The following is a 20,058-nucleotide window of genomic DNA, read 5'->3' as shown; positions in this document are numbered from 1 at the left end:
CGCGCAATGCACTTTATTTTCAGCCTCGATTGCAGGCCGGAGTCAATTATTCAGTATGACGCAGGTCACAATACCGAGGGGCGTGCGATAAAATGAGCCGTGTCGACGCCCATTCCCGCAGCTGTATCACGTATTTCGCAGACAATTAGCAGAAGACAAATATTGTGCAAATATTGCTGTCAACTGTCCATTTCGTATTACGGACTTACAACAAAAAAGCAGATCGCGGACCATCACTAGTGCTGCCTCTGCAGAGCGATTTGTGAAACTTTAGTGCATTCTTTTCCATACAACTAACAACAACTGGCCTAAAGTCGGTATTACGGATGCTTTTGTTTGCCACACAACAGCAGATATTTAGCAATTTCGTTTGTCAAATTTGCGACACCTTTTGTATCTGGTGCTGAATTGTTGCTAACTATCTGCAAGTGTAAAATTTGTGAAATTAAGTTATTTTAACTTGATTTAGGTAAGTGTAATTGGTTTAGATCTTTATTTGCGTTTGTGTTTTCCATAGTATTAACATTAAATACCACGCTGGGCAATTTAAGTACATTAATAATGTTGAGGTTATAAAGTTTATTTTTTACAAAATAATATTTCTTCTAGGTATGTATGGACAGAGCTCAAATAATGGGGCTTTGGAGTCTAAGGAAATTAGGTGGGATACATACGAATCAGTGCGTTTGCGACGCTGTCTTCGTGATCAAGCCTGACCCCTTAATCTATCGGAAAGTTTGTGTTCAGAACACATTACAGAATTTCGAAACATCAATATTTACAATTGTGCTCTGAATTAAAGCCGTGAATAACCTAGATCATCAAGACGAACAAGAATAGAAAGTAAAATGCAAGGTACTTATATATATTCAATTTAACATTTTAATATGTGTAAATAATGAAGAAAATAAAAGATTCACAAAATCTTGTCTTCAAAAGTAGCATTGTTTTTTTGATTTCAGATTTATTCTTAACTAAATGTTTTAAATAACTAGTTTATACAGGTGTTAACAGCATTGCCAAATTTCATACCAGAAACCTGTGGGAATGAGCTTTTTGCATTTTGAGGTAAACTGTAGTAAATCCAATGCCATTAGGGAAGTGGCTATGGCATTAAACAATCTTCCAGTTTTATTGAAACATTTAAAGTTTCTGCAAACAGTACAATGGGTCACAAGTTATTATAAATGGGTAAGTTAAATAATTATCTTATAGTATAGAGCACAAGAGTTCCACTGATTTTACAATTTCCACGAGTCAATCATATATATCAGTTATATTCTTGAAGCTTTATAACTATAGCTATATATAGCTATATTTTAAACAGAGTTCTGAGAAATGTCAAGTCCTGGTGAAACTGGAAAGGCCTTCAGGCCACCATTAACCTTACCTACATAATTTTTTTTAATTCAAAATTTGTCTTATTGTCATAGTACATAGATATTTGAACAATAATAATTTTGTGATTGAAAACAATATAATAGTAAACAAATTTCTTTTCATTATAGGTTTTACAATAAATTTGGCTTTCCTGGGGTTTCGGGGTGTATAGATGGCACTCATTTGCACTTATCAGATCTTCTGTATATGAAGAAAGGTTTTAGAACCGCAAGCATTATCATTTCAAGAATGTGCAAATAGTAAGTATTTTGCTGAAGCCTATCATTGACAATAACAAACATTTGATTGTACTTATCTAAAGAATTAAATTTTTCAGATCTGTGATAGTGATCTTAACATTTTAAGTATTGATGCAACATTTCATGATACATTTGTCTGGCTTATCACAACTGAATATGCCTATGCAGGACCTGCACCATAATAGTGAAAAAGTTTGGTTTTTAGGCAAGTAAAACATCATGAGCTCTGTCTCAGTAACTTGACTACAAAATAATACTCAATCTAAAAGTATATTTAAAACTGGGAAGGCAGTTAATATATAGTACTATAGTAATGTTTATTGTCATACCAGGAACACTGTTCACCATTGTGAGTATTGAAAGCCAGTTGGAGATGCTTGTTGGTACATAGAGTACTGCATTATGATCATCATATGATGGCCAAGACCATAATTGTTAGCTTGTATTGCATAACATGGCAAACACACATGGGTTTCCAGTGCCCCAACTCTCTGATGAAGATGCTGAAATTGATGTTTCTTATCAAATTCATAACATTGTATTTTTTGGGAGAGAAGAGGAAACACAGCACTTAGCACCATGTCAACATTCAAGGGTGGTTCAATTGGATTGTGGAGAACAGACATTAAATTTAGTCTCAACCTCTGTATTCTAGTAATTTTATGTAGATATTTTTAAAACTGCTGTTCTTAATTATGTGAACTGAGAGGGCAAGAATAGCCTAATTATTTCTGCCTATAATTTTTTAATTGTGCTTAGTGGAAATATACATATTTCCTTAACATTTTTGTGTTTATAGTAAAGGATGGATTCATAACTATTTGAAAGCAAAATTGTGAGGTTGTTTTATTAAGACAATGTTTTAATCTGTCGTGCTCAATTTGTTCTGTATCATTTTATCTTTATGTTAACCCCGTTTGTATGTTGTGTTGTTATATATATTATTGTATATACTGCTGTTTTAAATAATGGAATAGAATTAATAACAAATCGACTAGTAATTCATAATTCTTCTAGATTTTGTTGGATAGTTACATGAATATTACTTACAAAATGAAAAACATAATTCATAATTTAGACAAAATGTTGATCAACCACCACTGATTTTTGTTCATTGTGATAATAATAATAATAATATAAATATAAATATTTAACTGGTCCCGTGATAAGTTCGTAAAGAACTTGTGTTACAGGTACCAGATAACGGAAATAAATGTAGGATTTTTATTATACATACATATATTTAATATACATCCATAACCCTGGAAAATACATTTATATTTATCATACAAATATCTTCCCTTGGCGGGATTCGAACCCGCGACCCCCTTGTGTAGCGACCATGTCACTTACCACTACACCAGACGGCCGTAAGATAAGTTTGATAAAAAATTTTTTTGTGTAATTTTGTTATATTTAAATTAGGAAATCGTAGTTTGTTTGTAATACATGTCCAACTTCTTGGACGCATGAAATTGAAGCCACAATTGAAATATAATAGCGACTGCCGATAACTTCAAAGAAACATAACTGAACTTGGGGCCGAGGTAAGTAGGACGATAGCAAGGTGATAGCTCTATAACCCTATAGACTAGAAGCAGAACATGCCGAATACTGTGAGTACAAAATATACAATGAAGCTAAATACTGGTATTCTACTGGTGGTAGGACCACTTGTGAGTCCGCACGAGTAGGTACAACCACTCCGCCTATTTCTACCGTGAAGCAGTAATGCGTTTCGTTTTGAAGGGTAGAGCAGCCGTTGTAACTATACTGAGACCTTAGAACTTATATCTCAAGGTGGGTGGCGCATTTACGTTGTAGATGGCTATGGGCTCCAGTAACCACTTAACACCAGGTGGGCTGTAAGCTCGTCCACCCATCTTAGCAATAAAAAAATAAATAGTCATTTTGAAATGCTAAGTTGAGAGTAGTTTTATTAGCGTAAAATATACTCATTAGTGTCATAAAATTTACTGTAGTACCAGCCTAAAGTAAAACGTATATATTTGGATTTGCTTGACTATTGTAACAAGCGCTATTTCGTTTTTATGGTAATATAAACTATTATGGACTCAGCTAAAATTAAAACAAAATTGAACTTATTATTTTAAACAAGGTTTTTGCCGATATTGGTCAATTCCTTGAATTTTTTTATATATCTCAGCTGGAAGATGCGCGGCCTCTGCCTGCGTACGAGCAGCCTCTGCTGAAATGAAAGCTGCAAGAGCCAGTGGTTCGCCTTAGTTTCAATTTTCTCCTCTTTCTACAACTACAGCTCACGATGTGTCCACTCTTGTTTGTTGTCCGCTATAGTCTAGATAATATAATGATTGATTAACATTCTTACTGCAGTGAGTGAGTGCAAAGAGTACCTGGTTAATGAATAAAAATAACTTACTAAATATCGGCCTGATATTTGCAATGAAGCTTCTCTTAAGATGGCTTCGTCGACGAAAAACTGGGCTAATTATAAAAATAAATATTTATTTATTGTCTTAAAATATTAGATTCATTTGTTTAAAAATAATATAGAACATTAAGTTAATGTCTGACATGCAGTTTCCTATTCACGTCATATTGCCCATGACCTTGGGAGAACATTATTATGAATAGTCTGCACAGCTTTTATTTCCCTTCAAGCTGTGAAAGACTGCACTATATTTCTGGTATTCAAATCAAAGCCTACTCTTTCCAAGTCAAACAAATCCACTATCTATTACTTGATAAAGAATAGCAGCATCTCGCCTAGAATATCATCGACTGGTTGTTCTAGCGTTGTCGGCCTCATGTCGGCGTAAGATGGATCTGTTGTACACTTTATTATTGATAAAACCATAAAACTAGCTCATTTATTCTAGAATTTACTATTTAATTTGAAATCTTACTGAACCAGTGCTAGAATCCCGCAGGCAGATATCAATAAATCCAATGAAACACGTATTTGACATATATACATGGAAGACTTCCATGATTAAGGATTCATTCATCTTTTATTTAAAATCAAATTAGCAAATATTCTGAAATCGTTGGTGGTAGGGCGTTTGATTAACCCGCAAGACCACCATTCCGCCCATTTCGACCGCGAAGCAGTAATGCGTTGCAATTTGAAGAATGGGGCAGCCGTTTTGGTATACAGTTGAACTCGTTTCTAAAAATGGGGGCGGCATTCACGTTGTGAGGTCTATACCACTTAACACTAGATGGGTTGTGAGCTTATGTACTTACTTAATTGATAATGAAATTAATAAATTAGGCTATAATTTTGATCCATTCTTTTTTAAAATAGGTTCGTAACGTAAACAATTATCTGATTACAAATTATCAAACGATTACAAAAAAAAATGTTATCAGTGTTTGACACAATTACATTTTTATAGCTATTATTCAAAATAAAGCAAAAATTATTATTAGATCACTTATTTTTAGTAATGCTTCATCGAAAAGAACAGAATTAGCAGCTCTCACTTGTCGTTTCAAACGTGAATTCCACTTAAACATTTTGAAATGTTTATATGTAACGCGCTTTTATAAATTCATTTGCCGGTTTGTTCAGCAAAAAAAAAAAAAAGTAATGTGGCTTTTTAGTGCCAATTATTGCTACCCGATTGCGACTGGCGCTAGTTGTATGACAGAAAACTGCAGTAAGCGGTAAGCGAACAATCGCGGTACGTGATACGAAATAATTTGACGTTTTGCGATCGGTCGCGACGCGTCTGCACAACATCTGCAAAATTGTGGCTGTCGCAAATTTTTACGTGATCAGGGGGCCGATCACTTTGATCGTTCCGGATGTCACAGCAGTTTGCAAGCCCCGATATCGATAAACGTCGTCTAATTTTAGAATAATTTGCGACAGCACTTGCCTGTTTAACGCTTCGACTCGTGCCACTGTAAACTTTACCTGCTACTACTTAATAACTCAACATTCGATGCGAACGATTTCAGGACAGCTAATCTTTGATGGAAAATAAATAATAGTTAAAAAAAACTAAAAAAAATACGCTTTTATAGAAAATCCAACTAAAGAATAGAAAATAAAGTTTTCTTACACTATTTTTAATTCAAATTTATTAAAATATTATTTCTATTATATTTTTTAGTTGGATTTTCTATAAAAGCGTATTTTTTTTTACTTTTTTTAAACTATTATTTATTTTTCATTTTTTAGTTGAATTTCAATGTTTTCAATATATTTTTTTAGATGTTGAATTGTCATCGTCCTTAATAAGTATACCAAATTTCGAGTTAATCCGACGTTTTGGAGGGGGTCAAAATCATGTTCAAAGATTCCGTTACATACTAACATACATACGTCTGAAGCTAATAAAAGCGTATTAATAAGTATTAAGAAACACATTATCGTAGTTGACCGATAAATAGTTTTTGTTTATTTGAAATTATCAAGGAAGCGTTTACGATAAATTGATGCAAAATTAAAATTAAATCCAAATATTCAGATTGTTTGACTAAATATTCATATGGGTCGTTCACAGTTCTGTTAGGTACCAATAAGTCGAAAGTTATTAAAGCGTCTCGGTCTAACGATAATAACCATTCGGTTAAGAGAATATAAACTTAGCAGTTATCTGAGACACCAGACAAATTAAATTTACATAACAACATTTTATCCTTTTATTGGTTCGAGAAACGAGGTTTTTACGGGTCACCAACACCCCCTTGCCACATTTTCTATAATGATCATAAAAACTGTTTTGATGTTAATTCGTGATAATCACAAAGATTGTATTGACCAAGTTTAAAATGCTTCTAAAAACAACTTTGGACAACGTTAGAGCAGATAATTTAAAGTGGAATTTTATTGAATTGAAAAAACCATCCACCAAAAGGCTAATTATTCACGCAGCAAGAGAACCTCTATTCCTCTATTTGTAGACGCATTCCATTCGAAGCAAGAGAAAAATTAACGTTGGCGCGCTATCCTTGACCATAACTATGTTGGTAGCGACCGATAAAGCCATGGTTTCCCTTCGCTGTAACGTAATACGTGTGTAATTTTAATGACCTACGAAATATATAACAGCCACCACGCACGACCAGGAAAACTGTATATAGTGTTCGAAACCATAAAAGATTAAGCCATAAAAGTAACTTTAATTATGTGTACGATTCGCGAAATCTAAAGAAAATATTATGTAAGAAAATTATTCCATCGTCTACAAGCTATGTAACAACTTAATAACAGATTAAAAAGTCTATTTCACAATAAGCTTAATGGAAATCAGAGTCAGTTTTAAAATTTAAGTAGTTTATCAAGGTGGCTTAAATTTTAATCACAATCTTTACGCCCGGTATCTATTGTAGAACATTAATTCCTATGAAAAATATCACATCTAATTTTAATTACATCATATCGCATATTTCGTTATCAATTCTTGTTATTATTTATTATACTTTTAGTTTTACATTAAAAAAACAGTGATATAGTTTTGTGCACAGAAAGAATACCATGCGAAAATTAATTAAACCACCTATAGCGTCTTTTTGGTCAGTTTTAAATACCAACCCTAATACGTAACGAATACGTTGATGTTTAGAGAAACAATGTGCATACATCTAGTTGCGTGAGGCCTAACGAGCGGCGACAGAACGCAGATGTCGAACCCCCGCTCATTTGCGACAATCGGCCGTTTCCATTGAGGACTGATTGCTTAATTGCTTCGTTTAATCAATTGACCGGTTGAGGAACGCGAGCCAGTTCTAACAACGCAACCGAGTTACAGCTAAACTCTCCTTTCAATAAATCCACTCGTTAAGGATTTTAATTCTTCGTAAAACCCGCCTTAGAGTAGAATTCAATTAGTTTAGTTTTCAACGATGAGTCATTGCACCGAAGTGTCTCGACTATGCTTGTTACTGGTGGTAGCGCGAAATCTAACCCACTAACAACATGTGCCACCATCAACTTTTGATTTGAATGATGAGGCACTCGTTAGTACAATCCAATCAAGACTCCGGTGAAGAATTTGCAGAAAAAAAACCGTGAACTTGTCTGGCAATCTACAGCAAGGAAAGCTGCGTTTTTTTTTTCAATTAAACAATTACAAGGAATTAGGGTGGAGTCGGTTACAACCCCTTTCATACATTCATTATTCAGCGGCCTGAGTCATATCATTCCGGTAATCGTAAAGTTTTTGTTAAGCCACTTACAAATATGTACGTATAATTAACCAAAGAACGACAGTCTGTAATTTTATGTGGTGGGTTCTCGTTTTTGTATTCAATTAAAATCCTATGTTCTTCTGGTATGTAGCGATATATATTCCATTTTATTCCATATTATTTCGAACGGATGCCTGTTGCAGCCCCGTCAATCTCTGAAGATCAATGCATTGTCTATTTTTGTAATCTAAGTACTCTTATACCTCCTCAACCATTGGTGAGGAAATGTGACTCATTTTATCCATCTTCCACCTCAACTTACATAAAGTCCTTGATGGAGGACGGAACGGGACAACTAGAGAAGCTCTCAGTTTATCTCTAAGATAAATTACCAAATCTTAGGCTTACAAAGTCAGAATAATTTAGACCCACAAATTTGATGACTTAAATATCTGTGATGTGCAAGTTTTGCCGAGGTGCCACCAATCATGAGTTAGCTGAATAATTAAGTGAAGGTTCGAACAGTGTCGGGGTGCAACTACTATACCCCTGTTACAAATTATTTTTAGCAAACTTCTTCAACTTGCTCTTATCCCACATTTTGTGGGGTCGGCGTAGTATGTCCTCCCATCACGCTGCGTAGGGATTTGATATGAGTTTTACGACCGGTTTTATAACCCAACCCTCCTTGGCCTCCTATATCCCCTGACCCTCCTATATCTTCGTATATCCATTGCAACGTGCTATAGAAAGGGGCTTCTGTTCCTTCTAATTCTTCTGTTTCTTCTTTTGGTGTTTCTTTTATTTGATCTGTTTTTGCCTTTATGATTAGCATTTTATTATCATCAACACACTAAAATTTATTCCATTAGATTTTCAGATGTATTTTCTAAATATTTTTATGAATTCCGTATTAGCAGTATCCTCATTCAATTCACACTGTACTTCCCTATCTCAGTCGCTTCTTCGATGTTTCTTGAGCCCTTTTTCAATAATTTTTTTAAAGATTCCAGGACATTAGGCAGTAGTTTGTTGGTGGCCCTAGCATTGCTGATGGTCAGATGAGCCATCTAGTCGGCTACATTCAAAGGTAATAAAAATCTAACCTTATTCCTGTATTAAATAATACCGAAAAGTATATGGCACCATTCTGAGCCTTTCTGCGAATAAGCAAGCATGCGTTCCAATTTGAGGAATATCTGAGATGGGGGAGGGTTAGTGGCGGTATTCACATTAGGGTATCCACTGGCAACACATCAGCTCATCTAAGTTAACTTGGCTATAAGGTCTTGTAACCATTGGCCGTAAATAAAAAAAAAATCTAAGTTAACTAAAAGAAAATTACTAATTACTAGAGATGGCATAGTTTCAAAATCTGACTATAAGCCAATTTTACTATAGCTGAGGTATCATTATCAAAATAGTAAGCTATTGCGAAAGAGTTGCCAACTTTAATATGTCTTCTTAGTACGTCAATGTTTCCGTACACTCACTGCCCGTTGTATTTGTTATTGATTAACTTGCTTGTACGTCTCAGTCGCATGTCGAATTAGAGAGTTTCAATTCACCCTGCATTTGGTACGGAATCAAATTTAGTCCGCATTATTATTAAATTTGACTTCTGAACCCGAGCTTTGAATTTGGAGCGTCTCTGTTGATTTAATGTAGACTTACTTATATGTAAATTAAAGACAGATTATATAACCAAATCGACTGATAAGAAATTGATATTTTCATTACGACTTCGTGAATTACAGTTTACTATATAACGTAATTTTTGTATTCTGCGTTGAGTTTTGTACCAACTACTGTTTTAAACTATTTTTAGCTATTGTCATTCTAAAATAAAGTTTTTAATATAATGTAGAACCCGTTAATGCTTAAGAATTCACTATTGATATCGAACGAGAAGATTCAAAAGAACAAGATTTAACATTAGGATAAAGTTTTATGATTTTAGTTGAAGTTGCTTATGTAAAAGAAAACGCAAGTGTAAATCATAAATGCACAACTGTTAATAGCTGCGCTCGTTTAAGCAAAAGGGACTCTAAGTACTATTCCTGATAGATAAACACTAAAGTGAAGAGATCTTAACTGTTTATCCTGCTAAGATACGTGTCCTGCTAAGTTTCCCATTGAATTTATAGTCATAATTAACTTTTATACGACAAAAACAGGATGTTACAAGTCAAATCGAAAAGAGCATCAAACGAATGGAGGTCGTCTCAAATTTTTCAAATAACAATTCAGGGTCTGTTGAATACAATTGCACATACGTATGTTATCAGATACAAAACAAAGTTTGCTTCGGCCAAAATCTTAATTCAAGATCTACACAGTGTCAAGGGAAATGTCAAATGTGAGCGAATACTCAGATCTAAATGATACTTTTGTTCCTGCTTCTAAAAATTACTTCAAGCAGCAACATTAATAAAATGCAATCACTGCCTCACAAATTCGATAATAAAAAAAGCTTCCCTTTACAATAAAACGTTTGATAAATGAAATCTGTGTATCTAAAATGGTAAGTTCGCGTTTCATGCACAATCGGATAAAACAAACATCTAAGTGCCTGCTTACACAGTAAATCCAGATCGGAACTTCACCGGGCGATGTTTGCGAATCGATATCACGATCCGGCTCATTCTAATCTCATCAATTGCTTCTAACATTTGTAGTGACGCTGTTAATTCAATCTTACCGGTTTCCTGTCTGCTAATAACTCAGACCGTTAAGATCATTATAACTCGATTAATGCGAGTTTGTATCGATTATCTATAATTTACGTATAGCCGCAAATACATTTGAAAATCGGTATTCACTGATGCATTTAGCGGTGCGCGTGTAACGCTATTCGATTGCCGATTTCACAATAGTTCGATAGATTTATTAAACATTATGACAATGCAGTCCGAGATAATATTTTATCGGGTAAATAGCTTATTAAGTGTTATAGAATACGGATATGCAGCCCAGCGTATTGCTTCAATCAACAGTCAGTGATAGTCAATCCCTGCTAGACACAAGATTATCTCAAGGTTCGCCACAACGACAAGTCCTGACGTGCTCGCACCTATCTAATTCCTGAAGACTTCACCGGCAGTAGCAGAATTGTGAATTAATCCGCTCCCGGATCCTATCGTATCCTTCCATTCCTATGGTGTATTAACTTCATGGAAGTCGTCGTGGCCTAACGGATAAGACGTCCGGTGCATTCGTGTTGAGCGATGCACCGGTGTTCGAATCCCGCAGGCGGGTACCAATTTTTCTAATGAAATACGTACTCAACAAATGTTCACGATTGATTTCCACGGTGAAGGAATAACATCGTGTAATAAAAATTAAACCCGCAAAATTATAATTTGCGTAATTACTGGTGGTAGGACCTCTTGTGAGTCCGCACGGGTAGGTACCACCACCTTGCCTATTTCTGCCGTGAAGCAGTAATGCGTTTCGGTTTGAAGGGTGGGGCAGCCGTTGTAACTATAATTGAGACCTTAGAACTTATATCTCAAGGTGGGTGGCGCATTTACGTTGTAGATGTCTGTGGGCTCCAGTAACCACTTAACACCAGGTGGGCTGTGAGCTCGTCCACTCATCTAAGCAATAAAAAAAAAAAAAAAACTGGAAGCTAAACCAAATCACAACATGACTTATCCCAACCGCAAGGGTAAGAGTAAGATAAGTTTATAAGGTAAATTTCAAAAACATATTTCTGTTTCTGGTATACATTTTCAGTTGGCTTAATAAACTCTACTGGGGAATTACAAGTTTTCAAACCGCGATACATGAACAGTGATTTATAAAGTAAAACACCCGTGCTCACGTAAGCGTGCCGAACGACCTCCCTTCGTATTACACGAACGAATACCCTGAAAATGCTTTATAGCTAAACAAAACAAACGTTCACTAGTTGTTGGCCACTCCCGAAATTCGGTTTAACATTTCGGTTAGCTGCTGATTAATATTATTAAGGTACTCCAGTCGACCCGGAGCTGTTTAAATCAAATAAGCCACATTTACAGAATGAAAAGTTTACACGGCTCTAACAACGTAAAATAATACCACAGAACTCTCTAGTCTACATAACTTGCCTACGGTTTTAGAATTTAAATTCGGGATAGTAGGTATAATGCGGAGCCGAGTAACGCCGAGGCGATATTTAATTTAAGCCGTATTAAATTTTACGAGGGATTTGCAAATAAATGCATTTAATCTCATTCGGACCTTAGCAACAATAGGTTGAGTTATGAATAAGTAACGATCGTTACAATGAACACGTCGGCGTGCTTAGATTATGTAACATTGTTTTAATTGATATTCGGTGTACATTTTATTTTAAGACTGATTTTAGTTTCGTGTTTATCAACTCCAAAAGGCCACTATAGAATCAAATAGTACTTTTGCGGTAGACCAGGCAAGATAAACAGCTCTTCAAAAGCAATGACTTTGAAATTAATATACTCGTATAGCCAATGATAGCGCGCATCTGTGGCAATTTAAACAATTTGTATATCACCGTCAGTAGTCGAGTGATCATCGATAGAGACCAACGAATTGATTTGTTTAACAAGTATGTATGTACCAGAGTATTAAATACATTTCTCACTAAATAAAATTCTCATTTTTATTCTACTTGATATTTTTCGAAAAATTTCTATTGACCTACGGAAAAAGAATATGAAACTTTTGATATTCCCACTCCATTTCGAGTTGCTTAATTAATAATTGATATTTTATTTCATTAATCTCATCGGTTTTTTTAAGCTTTTGACTTAAATGTTTAATCCTGGTGGTAGGACGTCTTGTGAGTCCGCACGGGTAGGTACCACCGCCCCGTCTATTTCTGCTGTGAAGCAGTAATGCGTTTCGGTTTGAAGGGTGGGGCACCCGTTGTAACTATACTGAGGCCTTAGAACTTATATCTCAAGGTGTGTGGCGCATTTACGATGTAGATGTCTATGGGCTCCAGTAACCACTTAACACCAGGTGGGCTGTGAGCTCGTTCACACATCTAAGCAATAAAAAAAATAAAAAAAGTGGTTCGAATGGTTTGATCTCAAACCAAAGTCCTGCTGTACTATGAAAACCAAAGACTGATATATCTACATTACAATATATAAGTTTAAATAGATATAGTTAAATTTCTTCTATGTGAAATGTAAGGTAATATACTCCAGAAATATATTTTCTAGAAAGATAGTCGGCAGTTAGCACCACATTAAAATGTCGACGAAATATCTTAGGCGTCCGTGACCGCGAAACCAATTAAGTACTCGAACTGTCGGACATAATTTAATGACAATTAAAAACCGGGAGCTTAAACCCTAAAAGTTAAGCAGCCAGACAAAGAGTTAACAAGCCTATTCATTACACAATTGTTTTTTTTATTTTTTTATTGCTTAGATGTGTGGACGAGCTCACAGCCCACATGGTGTTAAGTGGTTACTGGAGCCCATAGACATCCACAATGTAAATGCGTCACCCACCTTGAGATATAAGTTCTAAGGTTTCAAGTATAGTTACAACGGCTGCCCCACCCATCAAACCGAAACGCATTACTGCTTCACGGCAGAAATAGGCAGGGTGGTGGTACCCATCCGCGCGGACTTACAAGAGGTCCTACCACCAGTAATTACGCAAATTATAATTTTGCGGGTTTCATTTTTATTACACGACATTAACGACATAATATTTGCCCAACATGGGAACTGAATCCTTGACTCTGACCACAGCAGTCAGGGGCGCTATCTACTGCACCATCGAGTCAATGCAAATTATTAAAATATACAAAAGATAATGTAATGATTTAAGTGACAAATCGCACTAACGGCAGTGACGATCAAGCCATCACCTATTTCGACTAAATAAAATGCTAGTTGTCTACTTTTACTATGAGTATATAACTATATATATATAGGTATATGTATATATATGTTTGTACATTTTCCGAATGGATCAAATACATTTCAATTTGTATTGAAATCTCAGTTTCTACACTCTGAGTTTGCTTAAGCAATACTGCAGTCACCAGATTTCTGGCAATCCAAATGAGATTTAAAGATTTGAGCATTAGAGTAGGTATTAGAATGTAATAGAAATTCCGATCTCGTGCTAAAAATGAGCTGCACGCTTCAATAGTCATAATAGTGCATTATAATATGAAGCTAGAAGTGAAAATTCACGGTAATATGTAGTAATGGGACCAGGCGTTTACAGAAAATTTCATAGATAAAACTCGTAAAGTTAGCTTTTTTTTTTATTGCCTAGATGTGTGGACGAGCTCACAGCCCATCTGGTGTTAAGTGGTTACTGGAACCCATAGACATCTACAGACATCTACAACGTAAATGCGCCACACACCTTGAGATATAAGTTCTAAGGTCTCAGTATAGTTACAACGGCTGCCCCACCCTTCAAACCGAAACGCATTACTGCTTCACAGCAGAAATAGGCGGGGCGGTGGTACCTACCCGTGCGGTCTCACAAGAGGCCCTACCACCAGTAAAACTGAATCATTTATTCATAAAATTCGATCTCCATTCAAAATTCATTCAATTTAAATTGCTACAGTGTGCATAGCAGCGGGACAAGTGAAATCTATAATAAACAACTTTTTTTTATTGCCCTTGTAGGCAGACGAGCATACGGCCCGCCTGATGGTCAGCGGTTACAGTCGCCCATGGACGTCAGCAATGCCAGAAATAGAGCGAAGTCGCTGTCTACCGTCAATAAAACTACTTGAATGGCTTAGTCTCGCGCTTATTATTTTGTTTCGAAACTTTTTTAGAAAATGTCGCCAAAAAACACCTCGATCGACTATAAACATGAAAACTATATCTAAAGTATTCAAAATATCGAAATTAATACATGCGATATTAAATCACACAAGTAGTTTTAGTTATTTGTATGATTCGGGAAATCTTAAAAAAGTATTGAATCAATGATATATATTTATAGTTTTTAACTGACTTCACTTGTTGATGGTTTTTGTGGTTTTCTAAGACATAAATGAAGAAAGCCGTTTGTTTATTTTACTGCTTGCCCTTTTTATCCCGTAAATAATTTAAGGTTTTTGAATTAAAAAAAAAGTATAAGACGGAAAAAATACTTTTTAAGCATTTAAGAGTTACAGTAAGTGTATTTGATTACTACTACAAGGTGGTACTCTCATTGCGCTAGAGGAGTCGATGACCTCACGTCCCACCTGGTCTCAAATGGGTCCTAGAGCCCGGACCTGAATATCTCGACTCGCTTTAAACATATTTCCTGTGGGGAATTTATTTAGAAAGGGTTTTATTGTCGAATAAATAACAGTATTGCGTGAAAGGCCAAAATTTGAATGGGGAAATTTTAACGTTCCCTCCTCAAATGACAAATTACGGAACCTATATGTTTTTCATGGGTATTTCATAGATAGCTTACTCGAAGACTTTGGTATTATATTCAGTATCACATAGATGAAATTTATAACTCACTAGATTTTGTCGGCGACTTCGGCCGCGTGGAATAGTTCACAAATAATGCTTTATTTTAGAACATATTTGGTTGGCATAAAAAACGTTATAGTGAGCCAACCTTAACATATAGACATATGCTGTCGCGGATGTTTTTTTTTTCAGATCTTTTAAAGAGGAACAATCCTGTCATACATTATTTTAGCGAACTTTAACCGTTTCTGCAGCGCACGCAGCGGAGCTCTCAAAATGGAAAAAAACCCCGATTTTGAAACATTCTTTATTAGTGTGTGATGCTATATAGCCTTTCTCAATAAATTGGCTATCTAACACTAAAAGAATTTTTCAAATCGGACCAGTAGTTCTTAAGATTAGCGCGTGCAAACAAACAAACAAACTCTTCAGCTTTATAATATTAGTATAAATTTGGATTCGATGGACCGCTATTTAAGTGTTTTCATATAACGATAAAAATTTATATTCTTAAAATATTCTATGAAGTCAATTAGTACATTGTAAAAACTGCTAGAATTACATACTATCAGTGATATATCTCCAGCAATAGGGTTAGGTCTCACCCAAAACAAAACAAAAATATGCTCTAGTAATTCCTTCCCCAATTATAAGAACACAATAGAGCATAATTTGCTATAGCAATTTCAAAATATACAAAAAATATATATTTGTTCAGATAAATTCGACTGTGGGACGTCCATCTAGAATGGCACAACCACGTCTCTTCCGTGGGTGTAAGGAAGGATCCCGTAGGCACAACCCACTGAGTTTTTCGCCGAATCTTTTCAGTGGGCCGCAATTCCGATGCGGCAATAAATTCAGCGAAGTATTATTCTTGATAGGACAGATGTTAGGAAATTCAAATTAAAAGTGAATAGGTTAGAATAACCGCTAGGGACAGCTAAGTAGGCCAAAAAAAAATTAAAAGACATCCATCGTAGAATAGACAACAGCATTTTTTTCCAATTTCATAGAACTATACTTCGATCGCGAACTACCATTTACTAATAGTAGAGAGTACCTTAAGCCTACACGAGTAAGTACTATCACTCCGCCTATTTCTACCGCGAAGTGCTTTAGAGTTGAAGGATGGGACAGTTTTAATACCGTAAAACTTCTCAAGTCTCAAGATAGAGGAGCAGCATTCATATTGTCATATCTACGGGCTCCAGTATCCACTCTACGCTGTTTGAATCGGACCGGGATCGCCTTGGCCCATCAACGCAATACAAAAGATAATCGTTTATTTAAGACAATGAACTAACGCAAATATTATATAATTTATCATATAGGACAGAAGTCATCGTGGCCTAACGGATAAGACGTCCGGTGCATTTGCATCTGGCGATGCATCATGTTCGAATCCCGCTGGCAAGTACCAATTTTTTAAATGAAATATAATACGTACTTAACAAATTTTCACGATTGACTTCCACAATGAAGGAATAACATCGTGTAATAAAAATCAAACCCGCAAAATTATAATTTGCGTAATTACTGGTGTTAGGACCTCTTGTGAGTCCGCGCGGGTAGGTACCACCACCCTGCCTATTTCTGCCGTGAAGCAGTAATGCGTTTCGGTTTGAAGGGTGGGGCAGCCGTTGTACTATATATTGAGACCTCAGAACTCATATCTCGAGATAGGTGGCGGCATTTACGTTGTAGATGTCTATGGGCTTCAGTAACCACTTAACATCATGTAGGCCGTGAGTACGTTCACCCACGTACGCAATAATAATAATAATAAATTATATTATATATTAAACGTTATAAATATCCAAATATCCCTCACTTTGAAAAGACCCGAGACGTGTTTTCTGAAGCGCTTCACTGTCTCAGCTAAAATATTTGATAATCCTTCTAATATTAAAGCTTTAGCAGCGGATGTGGTCTTTAATAATGTAAGTATGAAAATAAACTGCTTTATCTTTTTGACTGACTTGGTGGGGCAGGAGTGAGCGCCCCTAAAGGTTCCGCCGAGGGACGTGGGTTCGGTTCCCATATCGGGCAAACATTAGTGTGATGACCAGGTTTGCTTACCCTTTGTCTCTTGGCTGTTTACTATTTCTTTATGTATTTATTTCAACCTATTCCCATGTGTTCCCATGACACAGACAATCCTATGATGAAAAGCCTCAATAGAGAAAGGGGGTATTTCACGCCTGAACAGAGACTTGTGCTACATCAAAATCACAAGAACGACCTCGCGTCGATTACTGGTCCCATCTCTGGGCCGGGGGCAATTAATAGCTACTTCCACTTAACTCCATAAAGACGGTCGTTTGGCTTGTCGTAATCCCGTTCTCACAGATCGTTTAGAACCTCTGGGTAGCCTATTGAATTTCTCGGCAGATCTTCTCAGTGTATCGCGATTCCGACCCGTTGGTAGATTCTGGGAAGCACTGCTCTTGCTAAGGCTAGTGTTAGCAAGTTCTCCCAGGATGAGCCCTTGAGCTCATCAACCCGTCTGCCCGTACGTGGAATAGTCCCTTAGGCACCAGCGAATAGGTAGGGAAATAGGACCCTCCGGGCTTATGGAGAGAATTCGGTTCTCTATGAGATTTGTACTGTATGTTCCACGAGGAGTAAGTACTCTGAGGACTTGTTCCAGATGATCCCTCCATTTCCTTTTTGCCACGCCTCGTTCGCCACTGAAGCAGGTTTCACCTATACCATCTGCAATCACTGCGTTCATCCACCGTATGTTTGCAGATCTCTTTTCTGCCACGTACCCTCCAGCTCTGGAATGAGCTCCCTCCAGGATATTTCCCGAACACTACAACATGTTCTTCTTTAAACGAGGTTTGAAAAGACACCTTAATAGTACGTAGCAGCTTGTCTCTGCCTCTAGTGATATCCGTGAGCGACAGTTATTACTTACCGTCAAGTGGGCCGGAAGCTCGACTGCCTACAAAGACAAAAAAAACTAACGAAGTATTTGAAATACATTTTTAAGCACACAAAACACTTAAGTTCGAAACGTATTTCATTTACGCCACACAAATTTAATAATTAATTTAATTTAACTGCTTATATGAGAACTCCTATCTGATGCGGTAGGCAGCGGCTTGGCTCTGCCCCTGGCATTGCTGAAGTTCATGGGCAACGGTAACCACTCACCATCAGGTGGGCCGTATGCTCGTCTGCCTACAAGAGCAATAAAAAAAATTTTAACATAAAATTTATATTGACGATCAATTCTATAGATTAATATAAAATTCGAATTGAGTTAACAAGAGCTTCAGTAGCGATGGCGTGCGTCAAAGCTTCGCGTGCTTTACGAACATTCACAAATTGTTCAGCAATTCTAAGTGATGAAAATATTGTTATGCCACCTGTAAATAGCGCCATATATCCGGTTGATTTACGATCTCGAAACTTATTTCCAAAAACAAACATTGCTTAACTTCTTAATAACGAAAGAATACAGAAACCGATTTTCATATTTTTTTTCAAATTAAAAAAATTCACTTTGTATTCGCGGATCTCACAAAAACAAACATTAAAGAAACCTCATCAACGCGCCTCGAATGAATTTTTAATTCAATTTTTTTCTTCTTCTTTCATTTCGTAAAGCAATAACTTACCCATAAACTTTTCAGTTCATCAACATCACGGCCGTTTCCCCGTGAGGGCACAGCTTCAAGACACGGCTAAAAGTTCACTTTGCAACGCACGATTTCTACGTCACAGCACTGCTTATGTGATATTAACAAAACACAAATTCCATGGAATTTCACCACTGATAAGTTACGTTCGGTTACGAACTTATTCGGGAAACTTTACGTAGTTTGGTCCGTGAGCGGCGTTGGACGAGTATGCTACAGCGGCGAACGACTGCGAGTGAATGACTAAACCGGCGATCGGCGCTATCGTAGTACGCAGTCACTTACTTACCAACTTACCGCCGCGTGTAAAGGTAAGCTGTGCGCTCTCAGCTGTTACCGATATTGTAAATGTAGTGACTATTCAAACTTTGACACGATAGTTCATCATAAAAACTAAGTTATAAATGATTTAACTTTATTAATTTCTTTGTAAATACTTCGCATAAGTTATAAAGTTAATACTCGCACATGAAAACATAGCTCATGTCACATTTTAATAATAAAAAAATATATTTATATATTTTTTCCTACCTAAGCTGATAGCTTTGAGAGGCTATTTCAGCGTACCCTTAACTAGTAGGTGAGCTCACGGGGCTCAAACCGGAGCGATGCTAACACTGACCCTAGCAAGAGCAGTCCTTCGCAGAATCTACCACCGGATCGGAAACGCGACCCACTGAGAAGATCCGGCAAGAAACTCAGTGGGCTGTGTCTATGGGTAGTAGTATAATTTAATCATTATGTAATGGCTCAGCTCATAGCGATGACACGGACAGTAAAATATCCAATGGTCCATTACGAAAAAAACAATAACAAGTTTATGTTGTGTGACGACATTAATTGTGTCGTGTTTAGAGTAGATTGGTTTTGTAAAAAGCAATTGTAAAGAGCTCAAACAGTGCATATTACCGTTCAATGCGCTTTAAACAGCTAACACTCCTAATGAAAATTACTGGGTAAATACATAAAACTCTATCGTCATGTGACCATCGTATCGCGTGTGGACAAACGCTGGAATTAGCTCAATGAAATAATGATATCCTTTATAACTGTAGTTTAATACATTCATAATTAGTCTGGTTTTCCACTTGAAAATTCCCAAAATGCAAAATTCATTTTACACTAATAAATCGAAGAAACTAACAATGAACCTCGTTCGGTAAAAGAATAAGTAAGAACATTTCTTTCGAAAATTCCCTTCAAGTGTCTTTATAG

General features: G+C 36.3%; 1 protein-coding gene and 1 long non-coding RNA gene across 4 annotated transcripts in view; one reads left to right on the top strand and one right to left on the bottom strand.

The window, feature by feature from the left end:
- The window catches only part of LOC101735873 (uncharacterized), a 140,082-nt gene extending 120,994 nt beyond the window's left edge, over positions 1-19,088 (bottom strand). Inside the window, exons 1-2 of one of the 2 annotated variants that reach the window (XM_038014439.2) lie at positions 18,823-19,080; positions 18,117-18,143 (exon numbers count right to left, since the gene is read on the bottom strand). The gene's annotated coding sequence lies outside the window, so the exon portion shown is untranslated. Of the gene's footprint in view, positions 1-18,116; positions 18,144-18,822 lie in introns of both variants that reach the window. The other variant, XM_004926515.5, reaches the window with a different exon arrangement.
- On the top strand, positions 64-2,854 carry LOC105841677 (uncharacterized). Of its 2 annotated transcripts, XR_005245288.2 has the most exons (5): positions 64-469; positions 610-855; positions 963-1,191; positions 1,509-1,640; positions 1,718-2,854. It is a non-coding gene; the product is annotated as an uncharacterized LOC105841677 (long non-coding RNA). The 2 variants fall into 2 exon arrangements; XR_009974519.1 differs by having other exon boundaries at positions 97-855; positions 1,005-1,191.
- Positions 19,089-20,058: the final 970 nt, after the last annotated feature.

This window comes from Bombyx mori, chromosome 12 (assembly GCF_030269925.1).
Source record: "Bombyx mori chromosome 12, ASM3026992v2".
Classification (NCBI taxonomy): domain Eukaryota; kingdom Metazoa; phylum Arthropoda; class Insecta; order Lepidoptera; family Bombycidae; genus Bombyx; species Bombyx mori.
Note: the sequence above shows the minus strand (reverse complement) of the source record. Positions and strands in the feature narration are given on the sequence as shown.